Source organism: Ammodytes marinus, assembly GCF_949987685.1.
Source record: "Ammodytes marinus genome assembly, chromosome: 16".
In the NCBI taxonomy this organism is placed as follows: Eukaryota; Metazoa; Chordata; class Actinopteri; order Uranoscopiformes; family Ammodytidae; genus Ammodytes; species Ammodytes marinus.
The window spans coordinates 29,113,748-29,127,735 of record NC_137220.1 but is presented as its reverse complement, the minus strand read 5'-3'; the positions used below and the strand labels follow the sequence as shown (position 1 = coordinate 29,127,735).

General features: G+C 43.1%; 1 protein-coding gene across 2 annotated transcripts in view; it reads right to left on the bottom strand.

Moving 5' to 3' along the window:
• The window catches only part of dus1l (dihydrouridine synthase 1-like), a 117,816-nt gene extending 106,648 nt beyond the window's left edge, over window positions 1-11,168 (bottom strand). Inside the window, exon 1 of one of the 2 annotated variants that reach the window (XM_080043487.1) lies at window positions 11,068-11,168. The gene's annotated coding sequence lies outside the window, so the exon portion shown is untranslated. The remainder of the gene's footprint in view (window positions 1-11,067) is intronic. The other variant, XM_080043486.1, reaches the window with a different exon arrangement.
• Between the last annotated feature and the right edge of the window lie 2,820 nt (window positions 11,169-13,988).

The window sequence follows — 13,988 nt, the reverse complement described above, 5'->3', positions numbered from 1 at the left end:
CGAGTTCCGAGTGATACTGTGTGCTTTTTTAAATATAATGGACTGGAAACAAACAGCAGCAGAGGCAACTTACAGTAGGCTATTCCTGTCTATTATAGTGTACATAAACACTGGAGATGTAATAGGCCTACGGCTGCATGTACCACATGGGCGTAAAATTGCGTATGGACGGTGTGGACGTGTCCATACCAATATTCAAATGTGCTGAAAATGTCCACACCAATATGAGAACGATATGACAACGACGAGAAAGGGTTAATGCGTTGCCTCTTTATAGTCCCTTATGTATTTTGTGATTGGCTTTGCCTCCTGTTGGTTGTCGTGGGTTGTGTTTCGGTTAGCGGTGATTGGTTGCTTAATTTGAGAGCGGTAAAACAGCTTCTGCTGTCATTTCGGGACGGAATCAATCAGCTCAGCTGCTGCGTTATGAATGCGGCTGAAGGAAGAATGTCGGGGAAGAAAAGGAAAGGAGAAGACATTCGGAACTATTTTCACCAAACAAAGGTAATTTAAGTTAGTATCAAACATCTCATTGTAACACTGACAATGACATACTGTATGTAGGCCTAGTCTAATCATGCGTCGTTGGAAAATAAGATCTGACAGGACATGTCTGTCTGGACCACCAGCCATGCAAAGCGAAGTCTTTGCTTTTTATTTGTCCTGCAGGTTATCCGGTGCCGACAGGCTACATTATAATAAAAGAATAAAACACTGACGTTATCATGCCAGGGCAATAGGTGGCAGTAATGTGTCACGTCACGTCAAACGCCATAGAAGAAGAGTGGTCAAAACTAAAGAGGAAATGGCAAAAGAAAAAACCAAAGCAGATGTACGTTTGCGCTGTGCAAATTGCGCACCATATGCATTGATTCTGCTATGTGCTATAGCAAAGATAGGTCGCCTTGGAAACAATTAAGACCCCGTAGACCGCGAGCATCTTGTCTTTTTTTACTCGCGCGAATCGCCATTCTCTGCAGCCGTCACCGGCTCTGTGTTGTTTCTCCCTCACCGGCTCGCCGAGGCTCGGGCACGCTCGCGCTTCAGCTGCGCTCCAACTCCCCGGTTCACTTGTAAACTGAAATTCCGAGTCGGGGACAGCCCTACTGTGAAACATAAGCAGCCAAGGATGTATGAATATAATAAGTTTTTAAGTGCAAAACGATTGATAGCCGCTCAACTCTTGACTAAACTGTACATAGATACATGATAAAACTGGTTTGGTTAATAAACTAGTGAGCGGTTGGATGCTGGGTCTGGGGCGAGGATGTTTCGCCAAAATGTGTCCCCACCAATATGAACATCAAAGTTACGCCACTGATGTACCACGACTGCTTGCATAACTACACACTGTCAACAACAAACAAATACTATTCAGTTTCCAACACACCGTACAGTTTCCCCATCTGTTTTTCACACAGGGGCTGTCACGGATAGACTCACAGATCTAAACGTTAGCATAAAGCTAACAGTTAAGCTAGCGGATGCTAACGCTAACTACTTAACCCAGCGGCATTATCTCGTTTCAGTCGGCATTGGTTATTATAGGAGGGATAAATCAAAGCACATTACACACATTGAACTCATAAACGGACAGATTTGTTTTTTTTTAAATAGGACTACTTACATTTCCAGAGGAGAGATGGTGTCTCTCAGTCTTCCAGGCACACTCTCCTCCACACTCCAGTATAACAGCAGATCACACTAGATTGCCAACCTTTGCTGGGCATAGCCTAACAAAAAATTAAGTAAATCCAATCAGCCCCGCCGGTCTGCTTCGAGGCTGGGGTGTGATGGTAGCTTGAGGATGAGCTAACACTGCAGCTTGCTTCTGCTCTGTTGTTGCATTAGCAGGTGCAGTTCCAGGTGTGTGTGGTTACCAACGGGGGCGTCTTGATTTGCCAATCAACTGCCGAGTTTCTGGCGAGCTTTCCCGTGGGAGTATTTATGTTAATGAAAACCGACCAATTTCGTCATAAGTCGGTATTTTTTGGAACAGACCTTTAAATCCCCCCTTTTTCGAAATAAGCATCCCAGAAGAAACTGACATATTTGTCTTTTTGAAGCTTGTGTGTGCTGGTAGGGACCCCAATAACCTAAAAAGTGTGCCCAAACACCGGCAATGTTTGGTTTTTCATGATATGTCCCCTTTAATATAAGTGTTAAATCGCTATTTATTCATACAGTGATCAATTACATAGTGTGCGCGTTTCATAAAGCCGATCTCTCAGTCACCTGCTCTGCATGTAATCGGCAAATGAACTTTTCGGGGATCCCGAAACTGATATCCAATCACAAGAGAGAACGCTACAAACCGGCACCCGTCTCACTGCCGGTGCACGCGCAGAGCACAGATGGGTGAATGTTTATGTGCCTACAATGGCGGAGCAGGTAAAAATCCTTCCCAATATCTGTTTTGATGGTTTTTATCATGTTTTATCACACTTACTTATCCTAGATGATGCTAGATAACTCGCTGTTTGAAGAGCACAGTGCATTAATGTGGTGACGTGGGGATGAGGGAGGGGACTGCTAACTGCAGTCTGTGACAGGAAGTTAGCTAAACTGACCATTCCGCTTACTTAACCTTTAACCTTAAGATGACAGGCAGTGTGAATTTACAAATATTTACTTTCACCCGTAACATTTAGATTTAGATATAACAGTTAGATTTAGATTTTTTACTTAGATTTAACATTGCCATTTTATTTTGACGAGGAGAGTAAAAATCATAAAGTTCACAAATATTGCTGTACATCTGGTCAAAAGTAACATTAAAAAAATTCACATGTTTTTTAAACGTGGTTTGTTGCTAAATGTAGCTGTTTATTTTAGCATGCCCCCACTTTACAATCGGCGTCCCACATGTTTTCAACCCAGCAGTGTTCCTCCCCAAAGTGGCTATAACTGAGAAGTGATGAACCAGTTTAAACTCAAATAATAAAAAAAAAAAATTCTGAGCTATTTTCCTCTACTTGTTATTAATGAACAGACAACAGTCATACTCTAACTCGAGTAATCGGGTTTGAACGTTGACAACTTGAAGCAGAGTCCCAAAATGTAGCTAACAAGCTACACACTTAAGCTGCGTTCCATTCAACTATGAAGTGGAGGATTTCCCAGTAAAGTAATTTCCAATTTCCGACCTCAGCGTTCCAGACAACTCGGAAGTCGTATTTTTTCCGACACCCTACTTGGAAAATACGACTGGAACGCCGAGTTCCTACTCGTGAACTCGGAACATATCCATACGCCGGAGGTCGGAATTACAACAGTATGATTTTCCACATACAACTTGTATGGAACGCAGCATTTAAATACATTAGCTTAAAGGTTCAGTAAGTTACTAGGGCCCTATGAAATCCGTTTTATTTTTTTCCAAATTCCGTTTTATTTTTTCACAAATTCCGTTTTTTCCGTTTTAATCTCATGCCTTCCGTTTTTTTACAATTAACCCTCATTTCGTCATCAGAACGAGTGTCTAATTATTGCGAACAAATATTATTCTAACAATTTAATCAGATATAAGGCTAAATTTAAAATACATCACAACATTGCACTGTTTTTTGTGCTTAAAAAAAAACGAAAAAACAAATGTGTTGGGTAGGCTATAGGCCAGGGGTCGGCAACCCGTGGCTCCGGAGCCACGTGTGGCTCTTTCATCCTTCTGTTGTGGCTCCCTGTGACTTTGTTCATTTTAAAATATAATTCTGAATTTGAAGATTATGGTAAACTTGTAACATTTAAATAAAAAGTTTTTAATATTTTTATCGCGGCCCCGAGAGCAGTCGCTGGAGACAGGGGAACCACGGCGCACTCGTGCGTTGCGGTGCTTGAGACCGAGTCCAAGAGCCGCTCCTCTTGGACTCGGTCCAAGACTTCAGAGGGACGGGTGGGAAAGCGTACAGGAGTGTGTTCGGCCACGGTCTGTGAGCGAATGCATCCACCCCGAGCGGGGGATTGTCCTTCGCGCTGAGAGAGAACCACAGCGCGCACTGTGTGTTCTCCCGTGTGGAGAATAGGTCGACTTCCGCCTTCCCAAACTCGCTCCATATCTGATTGATCAGATCGTGGTGCAGAGTCCAGTCTCCTGGCCCCCCACTCGACATTATGTCTGCCCCTCTGTTTAGGACACCGGGGATGTACACTGCTCTGATGGAGAGCAAGTGTGTGTGCGTCCAGCATAACGTCTCGCTATGCTCAGCTGCTGCGCTGAGCGCACGCCCCCTTGGCGATTGATGTATGCTGCTGTCGCCTTGTTGTCCGTGCGAATCATTACATGTTGATTTGTTAACATTGGGGCAAAGTGTTGGATTACTTTCCACACAGTGATAAACTCCAATGCGTTTATATGCATGATCACGGGGGCAGGCCAAGCGCCGCCCACTACGTGAGACTCGCAGGTTCCTCCCCAGCCCGACAGAGATGCATCCGTGAACACTGAGATGTGTGACGTTGCTCTGCCCAGCGGCACCCCTCTCGTGAGGGTTAGGGGATCGCCCTATGGGGGAATGGACACTTTGCGCCACCGTTGGCGCACTGGGTCGATGCGCAGGCGAGAAAACCATAGGTTAAATGCAACATAGTATAGTTTTTTGTACATAGCATACAGGTTATATGTATATACAGTATCTCACAAAAGTGAGTACACCCCTCACATTTCTTCACATTTTTCTTTATATCTTTCCATGGGACAACACTGAATAAATGACACTTTGATACAATGTAAAGTAGTCAGTGTACAGCTTGTATAACAGTGTAAATTTACTGTCCCCTCAAAATAACTCGACACACAGCCATTAATGTCTAAACTGCTGGCAACAAAAGTGAGTACACCCCTTAGAAAAAATTTACGAATTGGGCCCAAAGTGTAAATATTTTGTGTGGCCATCATTATTTTCTAGCACTGCCTTAACCCTCTTGGGCATGTAGTTCACTAGAGCTTCACAGGTTGCAACTGGAACCCTCTTCCACCCATTTATGACAGCATCACAGAGCTGGTGGATATTAAAGACCTTGCGCTCCTCCACCTTCCGTTTGAGGATGCCCCAAAGATGCTCAATAGGGTTTAGGTCTGGAGACATGCTTGGCCAGGCCATAACCTTTACCCTCAGATTTTTTAGCAAGCCACTGGTCGTCTTGGAGGTGTGTTTGGGGTCGTTATCATGTTGCAATACCACCCTGCGGCCCAGTTTACGAAGGTTGAGTGCACATGGTCAGCGTCGTACACAGAGGTTGGCTTTGGAAAATAGACGTATGAGTGCTGCCAGCATTGCTGAAGGGCTTGAAGAGGTGGGGGGTCAACCTGTCAGTGCTCAGACCATACGCCGCACTCTGCATCATACTGGTCTGCATGGCTGTCATACCAGAAGGAAGACTATTCTAAAGATGATGCTCAAGAAACCCCACAAAAAGTTTGCTGAAGACAAACAGACTACGGACATGGATTACTGCAACCATGTCCTGTGGTCTGATGAGACCAAAATACATTTATTTGGTTCAGATGGTGTTAAGAGTGTGGAGCGGCAACCAGGTGAGGAGTACAAAGACAAGTGTGTCTTGCCTAGAGTCAAGCATGGTGGTTGGAGTGTCATGGTCTGGGGCTGCATGAGTGCTGCCAGCACTGGGGATCTACAGTTCATTGAATTCTAACATGTACTGTGACATACCGAAGCAGAGCATGATCCCCTCCCTTCATAAACTGGGCCGCAGGGCAGTACTGCAACATGATAACGACCCCAAACACCCCTCCGAACGACCACTGGCTTGCTAAAGAAGCTGAGGGTAAAGGTTATGGACTGGCCAAGCATGTCTCCAGTCTTAAACCCTATTGAGCATCTTTGGGGCATCCTAAAACGGGAGATGGAGGAGCGTAAGGACTCTAATATCCACCAGCTCCTTGATGTCGTCATGAATGGGTAGAAGAGGGTTCCAGTTGCAACCTGTGAAGCTCTAGTGAACTACATGCCCAAGAGGGTTAAGGCAGTGCTAGAAAATAATCATGGCAAAACAAAATATTGACACTTTGGGCCCAATTTGGACATTTTTTCTTAGGGGTGTACTCACTTTTGTTGCCAGCAGTTTAGACATTAATGGCTGTGTGTCGAGTTATTTTGAGGGGACAGTAAATTTACACTGTTATACAAGCTGTACACTGACTACTTGACATTGTATCAAAGTGTCATTTATTCAGTGTTGTCGCATGGAAAGATATAATGAAATATTTGAAGAAATGTTAGGGGTGTACTCACTTTTGTGAGATACTGTATATATACACATATATATGATGTCAAAATGGGTTGTGGCTCCGAGTGCTTTCTTTTTATTGGGAGGCGGTCCCAAATAGCTCTTTGAGTAGAAAAGGTTGCCGACCCCTGCTATAGGCTATAACAGAAAATAAAGCCATTCATTTTGTGCTTCAAGTGAAACATTACATATTATTTTTACATAAATAATAAAGTCCTTAGAAACTTTTCAAGAAGCTGGACTAGAGTGAATATTGGACACTGACAGGCTTTATAGGTCCATGGCTTTTACCTGTGGGACAGCCCTTCACCCAACAGCGGGCTGCAACACCAACCTACAGTCTATTGTGCGACGGAGAGCTAGTTATCATTAGCATCAGCGTTAGCCGACATCACGGCAACAGCTGAATAATGTAACAAGTTACACTACATGAAAACAACGGGCTGTAGACGCTAGAGTTATAATTGCGTGGAGGAAACATTGTTGAGACTGGAATTTCGTACCGAAGCGGCCGTTCCATAATACAACACTCCCTTTAGCAATGGCTGAATATAAGACCTCCCTGTGCTGTGTATCTGCGGGAGCGAGTGGCATTAATAACTTATAACAGTAAACGTTTAACATGATTACGTGCCTTTAGATGCTTTAATCATATGCCGAATGTAAACAGACCATATTATTAACAATAAGTTAAGTTATGTACATGCCAGAGTTACGTATATGGATTAATTAATAAGTAAACATTGAATAGACAGATTTGTGAAAGGGGTTTGGCGCCGTGTGTTACATTACCGTTACTGCAGCCAGGCTCTACTTTTCACGGCAGTAGTTTGGTCTTTAGATGTCGCCAAACCATAATTCCTCCCTAGTTCTGCTTTAATTTCAACCGTGTTGTTTCCCTTTGCCTTGGAAATTGAATTTCACCAAAATAATGGCGAATTCCGTGACATTCCGTGTTAACAAGCAGATTCCGTTTTTATTGCCCGATTCCGTGATTCCGTCCGCGTTTTCGTTATCGCGGAAATCATAGGGCCCTAAGTAAGCGGTGTCGCTACACGAAGTGAGGAGCCTGCACAATATGAGGTGGCATGCGCAAAACGGCCTCCATCTTTGACAGCCCGCTAAGGCTTTTATATGTAAATTTTATATCTTTATATGTCCATGGGCAACAGCATATACTATCTATGCCTAACAGTGTTAGGCTAACACTAATACTTTTATTTACCACAGCCCTTTCTAGACAGTCGCCTAGGCAACACACGTCAGCGTCCTCGGCTCACCCCCTTCCCCCCTCGGACACACACACAGTCCGTGGGTCAGCGGCCCAAAGTGTTTTGGAGAGATACAGACTGCACTAAAAACAGACTGTAACTCGCCCAATTCTGAACCGATTTTCATGAAATTTAGTTTGTTATGAAGATAGAACAATTAAAAATTATACAGATTACATGTTGGAATTAAATTCAGTTACGGGGCCGCTGACCCAAGGACTTTGTGTGTGTGTGTGTGTGCTCACGGGGAACTTTAGGAGGGGGGGGATGAGGATGCTGACGTGCGTTGCCTAGGCGACTGCAGGCTTTCCAAGATGGCGGCCGTTCTGCGCATGCGGTCCTCAGATCGTGTAGTAGGGCTGGGCGATATGACGATATCATATCGTGGACGATATGAAAGTGTCTACCGGGAGAGATTTGGCCATACCGTTTATATCGCAGAGAAAAAAAGTTCATGTGGCGGGAGCACAGATGGAGCGGGAGGCAGCTGTCCCTCCGAGTCCCTACAGTTACACTGCAGTTACACAGCCGCGCCACACGGGGGCTCTGCAGCAGAGTTCTGGGCTGCAATACAGCTTCTCTACCCGCAACAGAAGAAGCCTCATCTGTTGCTCTATCTGTCTAGCTCCATAGCTCCGGTGCGCCGTCACTTTACAGTTAACAAACCAACTCCGTGTCACGGTGGCAGAGCAGCTGGTTTTAACGGTCAAAAATGTCATCGTGCAAAAGAAACTTGCTTGCTGCTTCAGCGTGCTGTTGCCGTGACGCAGAGTTGGCTTGTTTTAACTACATGGGTTAGCTCTCGTGAGCTAGCTGGCTAATAATGAAATTTTTAGCCTACTCAGGGCTTCACCCCGTGCTGTTATTGTTGGAGACAGTTTTATGTAACTTTAAAACATGTCAAACTTGAAAATAGTATTTGTGTTGAAGCTGGAGTTAAAGTATTACCAGACATTTGCTCATTAGTTAATTTTGACAGCTTTTTTAAATGAAGATGAGCAAATACTGCAGGAAAATTCAAGTCTTTCATTATTTTGATATAGGCTACTATCAATTGGAAAATGTAGGCTCTTTGGTTGATGCTGTCATTTTTATTTTGCGCTGACTGACTAAAGCCAGACTGGTGTGGTATTTTGTATGGAAATTTAAGTTCCAAGCAAAAGATGAAAATAATCTAATGTGATTAAAGTTCAGTACAGTTATTGTAATCCATTGAATTTTAAGGAAAAATACTATATCGTGATATAAAATTACCTATATCGTGATATAAGATTTGGTCCATATCGCCCAGCCCTATCGTGTAGTGACAAGCGGAATGGTCAGTTTAGCTAACTTCCTGTCACTGACTGCAGTTAGCAGTCCCTGTCATTACACGATCTGAGGAGCCTGCACGATATGAGGTGCGCGTGCGCAAAATGGCCGCCATCATTGACAGCCCGCTTAGCTTAAAGTGTTTTGGAGAGCCACAGACTGCACTAAAAACAGACGGTAACTCGCTCAATTCTGAACCGATTTTCATGACATTTAGTTTGTTATGAAGATAGAACAGTTAATCATGCTACAGATTACGTGTTGGAATTAAATTCAGTTACGGGGCTGCTAACCCACGGACTTTGTGTGTGTGTGTTTGTGCTCACGGGGAACTTTAGGAGGGGGCGGGGGTGAGGACGCTGACGTGCGTTGCCTAGGCGACTGCGGGCTTTCCAAGATGGCGGCCGTTCTGCGCATGTGGTCCTCATATCGTGCAGGCTCCTCAGATCGTGTAGTGACAGTCCCCTTGTCACTACACGATCTGAGGAGCCTGCACGATATGAGGTGCGCGTGCGCAAAATGGCCGCCATCATTGACAGCCCGCTTAGTGCCCGCTCAAAGTGTTTTGGAGAGCCACAGATTGCACTAAAAACAGATTGTAACTTGCTCAATTCTGAACCGATTTTCATGACATTTAGTTTGTTATGAAGATAGAACAGTTAATCATGCTACTGATTACGTGTTGGAATTAAATTCAGTTACGGGGCCGCTAACCCACGAACTTTGTGTGTGTGTGTTTGTGCTCACGGGGAACTTTAGGAGGGGGCCGGGATGAGGACGCTGACGAGCGTTGCCTAGGCGACTGCGGGCTTTCCAAGATGGCGGCCGTTCTGCGCATGCGTCCTCATATCGTGCAGGCTTCTCAGATCGTGTAGTGACACCAGGCCCCCAGGATTGTGCCTTTTCCGAGCAGCCAGCAGGGACAGGTGGCCACGCCTGGTATAACACGCATTAGACTGTCTGGGACGGGTCCGTAAATCAAAATGGCGATCATATGAGCTCAGCCCCATTCATTCCCAATACAATTTCGTCAAACAAGAATGTATCTCCGCTAAATTTTTATGGATATCAATCAAAGGCTCATACTTTTCTTTAGACCATGTACTAATAGGATGGAAGTTTTCGCTTTTCAAAACGCCACCGAAAGCGTTTTATAGCCGTTTTATTTTCAGTTTTAGCCGTTAGGCGTGTAGCCGCTAAAAGGAGCCGTAGTGAAACAACCGTTGCTTCGGCCGGCCCGGCCTCCGATAGCGGGAGGAATCTTCGTGTATCACTATATTACTTTATAGTAATATAGACGGGGTGTAATTTAAAGATTACATACAGAGAATCATCGGGGATTAGTAACTTATACTTCCATGGTCGATAAACAATGCAACTGTGCCCGTCCCGCTTAGCTTAATGCACGGACATATTATAACGTTACACTGCTCGAGAATGAAACGTACCCTGCGCGTCATGCTTTAGGGGTGTGCCAGGCTCACATGAAAGCAGTATGGCAGCTTCCTTGTTGCTTCTCTGCGCCAATGAGCAGCTTCATAGGAATGAATGGGCGCCATGTTTCAATACGGTGTCCATTTCTTTATATGTCCATGACTGACACCCCTCCCTCGTCACCACATTAATACACTGCGGTCTTCAAACAGCGAGTTATCTAGCATCATCTCAGATAAGTCAGTGTGATAAAACATGATAAAAACCATCAAAACAGACATTGGGAAGGATTTTTACCTGATCTGCCATTGTAGGCACTTAAACATTCACACAACTGTCCCTGCTCGCGTGCACCGGCAGTGAGGCGGGTACCGGTTTGTAGCATTCTCTCTTGTGATACTTGCACACTATGTAAGTGATCACTGTATGAATAAAGAGCGAATTAACATTTTTAATAAACATAAATAAATCGCTTACTTCACCTTTAACAAGCTATTTAAATGTTGAATTGTCTCCTCACGTTAGCAAGAGCGAAGCTGACTACTCAAATTACATGTTGGTTTTTAACTGTTTGTTTTTGACTTCCGATTGTCTGGATCAATAGTAAATGGCATTTAACACTATTGAGTAAGCTGGGTCTGTGCTGTAAGCACTTAGCTAGCACAGCTAACTGCAGTCAGTTCACATGTGCACCATACAGAACACTGCAGAACACAACTGGAACGACACCAACAGAAACATCTCACTCCGGGATATCATGTACTGAATGTAGCCTATTCATCAATACATATCTTTGTTTTTTCACCTGTGACATGAGATGTGTAGAGTTTTCCTTGCGCAGCACTTTCTGTGTGCAACAGCAAAATAGCACCGGTAGGAAACACTGCAGTCACGACAGCCGCCCGTTGAAAAAGCCCAAGCCCAAGCCAGCCGCCGTTTAATATCTGTTGCGCATCTATTACTGCACTTACGGACGGGTGCCTGACTTGGCCAAAATGGATGGGAAAGTAGGTTGCGTTCCGAATCGCATACTCTTTTTTTTCCTATTCTACATACTACATCCGACGATAAAAAGAATCTAGTTAGGATGCAGTAGGCATACTATTGGGACATACTTTACTCTCTTATTTCATCATAACATTGCGCCTTGATCTTGCCTCTTGCTCTTATATCCGTCGCATCCCCGTTTTTTTTTTTTTTTTTTTTTTTTTTTTTAAACTTTATTGAACAATTCTCATTACAAAAATGAAAAGTACTCCATATCTTGTCTTCTTACTGTATACATAAACATACAATAAAAAAATAATATACATACATGCATATAGAGATACATACATACATATATTAAACAATATATAAACAGCACCATACTATAAAAAAAATAAAAATAATAATAAAATATATCATTCCTCCTCAAAAAGATGTTCATATATGTTGATAGTTTTGTTACTTTTTTTAGTATCAATTAGTGCCAATGTTTTAATATACTCTTTGAATTCGGCCAGAAAACCTATAAAATTAGGGGAAACTTTAGCAAATTTGCATTTATGTATGTGAAATGTTCCGAATAGAATAAATAAATTAACCATAAATTCAATGTTAGTGGATTTATGTTCGAAGTACATGAGGACATTTTGACAAGAAATTCTAATATCATCATTCATTTTACATAATAAATAATTTTCCAGTCGAATCCAAAAGGTGATTGAGTGTGTACAAGAATAAAATAAATGAATTAAAGATTCTGGTTCAACATTGCAAAAGTTACATTTGTCGTCCGTTTCTAAAAATTTGGAAAAATATAAATTTGTTGGATATATATTGTGTAAAATTTTGATGTGAACTTCTCTAATCTTGTTTGTAATACAATAGTTGTATGGGAGCAGCCAATTCTTCTGCCAAATGATGTCAGTAAAGATAGTGGCCCAAAAGGCCTTCCCCCTTGGAGATATTTTCCTTCTGTCATAAAGTGCATTCCGTATATGTTTGTTATTAGGGCCCGAGCACAGACATGTGCGAAAGCCCTATTGTAATCGGTACGATTGTTATTAGGGCCCGAGCACAGACATGTGCGAAAGCCCTATTGTAATCGGTGTGATTATTATTCCCTATTATTATTTTTAGTCATTTTTGGCACTTTTCACCCACTTCCCGTCATGCATAAGTTGAAAATATGTGGCGTACCCATCAGACCTGCAAAAAATTCCAATGTATCAGTGGTTCAGGATTTGATCTCAAAAATAGCGCCCCCTATGGCCAAAAACAGTTTTTAAGGAAATGCATGCTCAAAAATTGGGCTAGAAGCCTGAAATTTCCGCACAACATGTAATTGCCCAAGGCGCACCTAAATGCAATTGTATGTCATTAGCCAAAATCAACAGGAAGTCGGCCATGTTGGAATTAGCGCCTAAAACCGCCACTTTACATCTTTTCGCATTTCGACGAACTGGTCCTAGAGTTTTGACGCCAGCGACGTCAAACCACTTCTCAAATACAAAAGACCCTTGCCCGATAAGGAATTGCGAAAAGGTCAGGAAGTTGTCCGAGAACCAGGGATCTTTTTGGGGTCAAAGTTCGCGTAAATACGCACCTCACGAAACTTTAATTCATCATAACTCAGGCTGTGTTATACCTAGCTGCACCAAATTAATAACCCAAATGTATCTTTGCAGGCTCCACAAAAAAGCCTCTTGAAGCCCCGCCCCAAAATCAACAGGAATTTTTTTAAAGTGAAATATGTGAATTTCTGACTCGAAAATCCTCAAAAAGTTCAAAATTTTTTAACTCCTAGCAGGAACATATTTAGCAAAACGAAAACTCTAGGGACACTCACAAGACATGGAATATACACCAATAATTTTTTTGTTTGATTCCGAATAACTATGACGAGGTGGGAGCCGATATTCGCCAACATGGCGGCAAAAGTCAGAACTCCACATTACTCTGCAGGATTGCAGAGTAAAGTGCACACATAACAACTTTTTGTGCAAAAGAAAATATGATAGGGTACGTCCTCCGACATGGAAGATGATATACCCGAAAGCTTGTTTTAATCGGAACCACCGTCTTGCAGCACTGGCCCCTGATTGGCCAAAAACCATCACAAACGCACGTCATGAACCCTTTGATTGATCATAACTAAGGCTGTGTTGTACTTAGAACCACACAATTTCATACAGCGATGTACAATCCCAGTACGAACAAAAAAGCCTCTTGACGCCCCGCCCCAAAATCAACAGGAAGTGTTCTTTTTAGCAATATTCGCCCATAAAACCAGGCCCCCAGGATGCTGCCTTCTCCGAGCAGCCAGCATGGACTAGTGGCCAACCCATTGGTACTGCATGCTGTGAATGGGAGCTTATTTATACAGATGGCACTCTCTTCCTACATTAAGTAGGAAGAGACTGCCATCTGCTGGATACATTTATCTACACATCCTACTCCCACTAAATGGCAGTATTGCATTACAAATAAAGGGACTGAAGACTTCGCTTAGCCCAGTGGTTCTCAATTATTTTCTGTCATGCCCCCCCAGGGGACAGACATTTTTTCGCCCCCCCCCCCCTCCCCCAAATTGAAATACTATTGAGAACCTGCTAATATTTATTTATTAATCCGTACAAAAACACTGTTTCTGGCATGAGCATTCTGCATACAATCACCTTAATATAAAATTAGATGTTTGATTATACAATTAGCTGAGATAACTTCTGCAGCAACTTCAAA